This window comes from Contarinia nasturtii, unplaced genomic scaffold (assembly GCF_009176525.2).
Source record: "Contarinia nasturtii isolate CC-2019 unplaced genomic scaffold, AAFC_CNas_1.1 Cnas_scaffold_4404, whole genome shotgun sequence".
Lineage (NCBI taxonomy): Eukaryota > Metazoa > Arthropoda > Insecta > Diptera > Cecidomyiidae > Contarinia > Contarinia nasturtii.
This window is the reverse complement of record NW_022201696.1, coordinates 1-4,574: the sequence shown is the minus strand read 5'-3', so window position 1 is coordinate 4,574 and position 4,574 is coordinate 1. Positions and strand designations below refer to the sequence as shown.

At 34.9% G+C, this 4,574-nt stretch overlaps 1 long non-coding RNA gene across 1 annotated transcript; it reads right to left on the bottom strand.

Annotated features, from left to right (window-relative positions):
- Positions 1-2,373: 2,373 nt before the first annotated feature.
- On the bottom strand, positions 2,374-4,115 carry LOC116350998. The gene is made up of 3 exons (XR_004202074.1): positions 3,478-4,115; positions 2,496-2,596; positions 2,374-2,429 (listed from the first exon to the last, which is right to left on the bottom strand). It is a non-coding gene; the product is annotated as an uncharacterized LOC116350998 (long non-coding RNA).
- Between the last annotated feature and the right edge of the window lie 459 nt (positions 4,116-4,574).

The following is a 4,574-nucleotide window of genomic DNA, read 5'->3' as shown; positions in this document are numbered from 1 at the left end:
GTCGATTTTACACTTTTTTGGTCCAAAATTTGTCAAAAAACGTGGATGAGAAAAATATCGATTCTAAGGTAATTTTTCATGCTGATTCCGAATTTCGGGGTTTCAGGTCAAAAAAATCATATCTTGGGGGTTTTTGACCCCCCGACCCCCTTAAGGGGTGAGGGGACTTGGAGGGCAGGGGTCATAAAAAATTTCTCTCGTCATTCTGAACAACTTTGTAGTACATTATTTTTTGATCCGATGAACTTTTGAAAAATTTGGGGCACCCCCACCCCCCCTGGGGAAAAATTCAAAATTCTGCTCCGATATAAATTTTCTATTTTTTATCCTCAACATACCCCCCGAAGCGTTTTTTGAAATTTTAAAATTTGGGGGGTGATCCTAGTTCGTGAGACACCCTGTATATATTATATATATATATACGAGGGTTGCTCCATAATTTTTTTTAAAAACATATATAACACAGTTGTTTTTTGTCGAAAATGGTTTTATTGTTTTTCAAAATATTCCCCGAGATGATCGATACACTTTTGCATTCGATGAAACCATTTGTCATAGCATTCGTGCCACTCCGAAACTGATATCTCCAAAACGTGTGTTTTGAACGCTTCAACTGCTTCTTCTGGTGTCGAAAATCGTTGACCACGTAGTTTTTTCTTCACGCTTGGGAACAAAAAAAAGTCATTGGGTGCCAGGTCAGGACTGTACGGTGGATGACCCATCAGTTCGATGTTTTGACCGGTCAAAAATCGAGTAGTTTGAAAAGATGTGTGAGAGCTCGCATTATCGTGATGAAGAATTATTTTGCGACGGTGGTTGTTTTTTCTTATTTCACCAAACACTTCGGGCAAACAAATGGTGGTATACCAATCAGAATTGACGGTCTTACGATCCTCTAGTGGAACGGTTGCCACATGACCACTTCTCCCGAAAAAACAGGCGACCATTCGCTTCGAAGTGCTTCTTGCTCGAACAACTTTCGTTGGGTTATCTTCATTTTGGAAGACCCATACAGTCGACTGCTGTTTCGTTTCGGGCTCATAGGCATATATCCACGATTCGTCACCAGTGACGATTTTATTAACGTCTTTTGAAGCACCACGATTGAATTTCTTGAGCATTTCTTTACACCAACTCACACGAGCCATTTTTTGTTCATCGGTCAATTTATGTGGGATCCAACGAGAGCAAATCTTTTTTACGGCTAAATGTTCATGCAAAATTGTATGTATGCTGTGGGATGAAATGCCCAAAGATGCCTCAATCTCACGGTAGGTCACATGACGATCTTCCATAATCAGTTTTCTGACAGCATCGATGTTTTGTGGCACAACAGCCGATTTTGGACGACCTGTATGAAACTCGTCTTTGAGCGAACTACGACCGCAACGGAATTCTCGGTACCAGTTATAAATTGTCTGAAGGGTTGGTGCTTCATTGCCAAAGGCCAAATGAAGTCGATCGAAACACTGTTGTTGAGATAATTTACTTCGAAAATCGTAGTAAATCATTTTACGAAAATCTTCACGTGTAAAATTCATTTTTTTGTTGAGTCGCAGTTTACCAGTCACTGTAAACAATACAAATAGCGTTCGTACGACAAAAGGTTCAGGGCACGAATACATACCAAAACATCAAACTTTACGAATATGACAATGGTTTACATCGGGCAACACTATAAGTACCATTTTAAAAAAAATTATGGAGCAACCTACGTATATATTGACATAACGCAAAAACCTGTGACTAGCATAAAATTGACGGATGCATCGACTCTTCAATGCATCACTAAAAATTCTACACGACACACCACATACTGCTCAACATCATTCATTCGTATGCACATGAACTTTCGCTTGAATGCATGCACCCGATGAAATGTGTTGCAAAAACTATGGTAATGCTCTCTAATTTTCATCCTTTAGCATTTTGAATGGTCTTTTTGTGTGATTATATTCATTACGTCGGGCATTTTCTTCATTTTCATTCGTCGAAATGCAATCGCTCATTTAACTGAATTCCAGCCAAATCACTGCATATGCCCTGATTCACGTTCTCTCCATTATCTTTACGATTATTTTCCTCACTTTTTTGTATTTTGCGTTGATTTTTTTTTTGTGTTAATAAATTTAATTGTATTTAATTGCTGAAGCCATGGATTTTACATGCTGAAGCTTTTGTTTAAAATGAAAATTTCACAAATAGCGAAACACCATCAGTGCATCTGTATTTTTAAAACACGCAGTAATTTTACATATAGTTATTTTATAAATCCTTCATCAAACATTTCATTGCCGCAAAAAGAGATATTTTCCAGAACCAAATTATCAAGGTATTTAATTACGTAGAAAAAAAATTAAAACCTCAGTACTCACTTTTTTACAACGAGCCAACGCGACAATAGTAATTAAATTGCCCGGTATCCCCACCTGGGATGAAATATTATTTAAAAAATATTATTAAAAATGTTATTTCTTATAAATGTTATTCCCTACCAAAATGAAAACGATGCACGCAGCTGTTGCGAAATATAGCAGTCCAGTCGGATAGTTCTGGAAAAGCTCCTCGAATGGCGGTGGTGTTACTGATGACAAACCTACACCAAGAGTCCAATCCAATGCAGCAACAGCATAAAAAGTTGCAAAAAATACGATTAATGGAATTTAAAGCTTGGAAATTTACTGTATGCACAAACTGAGACGGACGAAAAAAAAAGAGTAGAGAGATATAGAATGATAGAATGAGGTGCAAAGGGTTAATGAAGTGCAGAAATGAGTGTGAAAACTTTACAAAATTTATATTATAACGTTTTTACTGCATAAATTGGTCTGAATTAATTAAACATGCCTTGTTCAAGCGATTAAAATCAAGCTTCGTCAGTATTGAAACTTTGGCATTGTTTCACTCATGTGGGTTGTGCGAGAATCATTTTCTTAAATAATAATAACAAACAGTTTGCTGTAATATTTGGGTGAAAATTTAAGCCAAAAGTTTTTAATCTAATGTGCGGCGCGTGTGGCATCTATGACAAGAATCGAATAATCAAATACAGTGGCAATGTCAACTTACAATATAAAAGAAAAGATTGGAAAGAGAGTGCGAGAATGAGAGCACTTTTGGATTATTTATTATAATTGTTAAACCAACCGCCAAATAACCCATTCTTGTGTTCCATTTTTCCCACCATAACATCATCACAAAAAGGGTTTTTTAAGATGAAAATTGGCGTAAATATTTGTACTCGTGAATTCATTTTATCTGACACATTAATTTGTTAACGTTAGCTCGAAAAATGATTCTCGCATAAGCCATTTTTGTTAGCTTTGTGCTCTTGAATTGAAAGAATAACAAAAACTAAATTGGGAACTTTCTCCACTCATGTTTTTCCGTTTTCTTTTCGTTTATACACAAAGACACTAGAAATAAATGCGATTTGTTGTCGTTGTTTTTTTTATTTAAAAAAATGGAATCACTAACCATGGTCGTCGTTCCAAGCGACTGTCGTTAGATTAGCAGTGTCGCTATTTGCTGCAAACACATGTGTTCCTACGGATTTTCCCATTATCCATTCATAAACATGTAAATTTTCTACGTTACTAAATTACCGTCCCTTTAATCGTCTGGAGCAGGGAATGGTAGTTTTTCTCTTAGCGTCTGTTATTCTGAAGAAATTACTCGTTTGATCAAATATTCTTTGTACGAGCTTTGTTGTCACAGGATTAATTTTTTTTTCTTCTAAATGTACGAGTGAATGTACTTTAATTTTTTCACTAGTAAACAATGCAACGTATTTCGTGCTGATTGCATATTTAACAAAATCGTTGTCTCGTTGTCTTTTTCGCTATTCTTACATGCGTCATTGAATTATATTCATCCAAAATGCATATGTTCCGTCAAGGTTTTCTACCATTCTTCTTTTCCGATGGCTCCAAAGTGTTTAAGCCACAAGGAAATAGATGAGTTCCATTTATTTCGATTTAGCAACTTTTTCTCTCGTCATCATTTTCTTCATACAACTTAGACACGAAAAACTTCACATTAAATAATGCGTTGGTTGTTTCATCGCTTCAACATGTGTCTTCTAACACTTGGCTGCAATGCATGAATAACCTTATGATATCTGAAACGAAAGAATGAAATGGGATTAGATGAAAAAATAATCATGTATGAACAAGAAGGCATTTCGACTTTTCCATTAAGAAAAAAAATTCATGTCGTTCTCGCAGAACTTGATGCTTTAAATAAATGTTCGAAAACTTAAGAAAACATTTTTTTGTATACACTTTAAATTTCATTTTCGTTTATTTTCTTGGTGTTGTAATAAATAATACTTGAGTGGGTATAAGACGTTAACCGAATATATATTCTGATTAAGTAGGACATAAAAAATGATCGAGACATTGTAATATTAAACTGTACTATATTACACACACGGGAATAATGTATAGATTATTAGTATAAATGATTTTTTCTCTTAAATCTATACAAAAGTTTAGATATCTCAACAAAAATTTATTTTTTATTAAAAAAATATTTTCTCAATGTCAATAAATATTGCGATACATATTTATCAA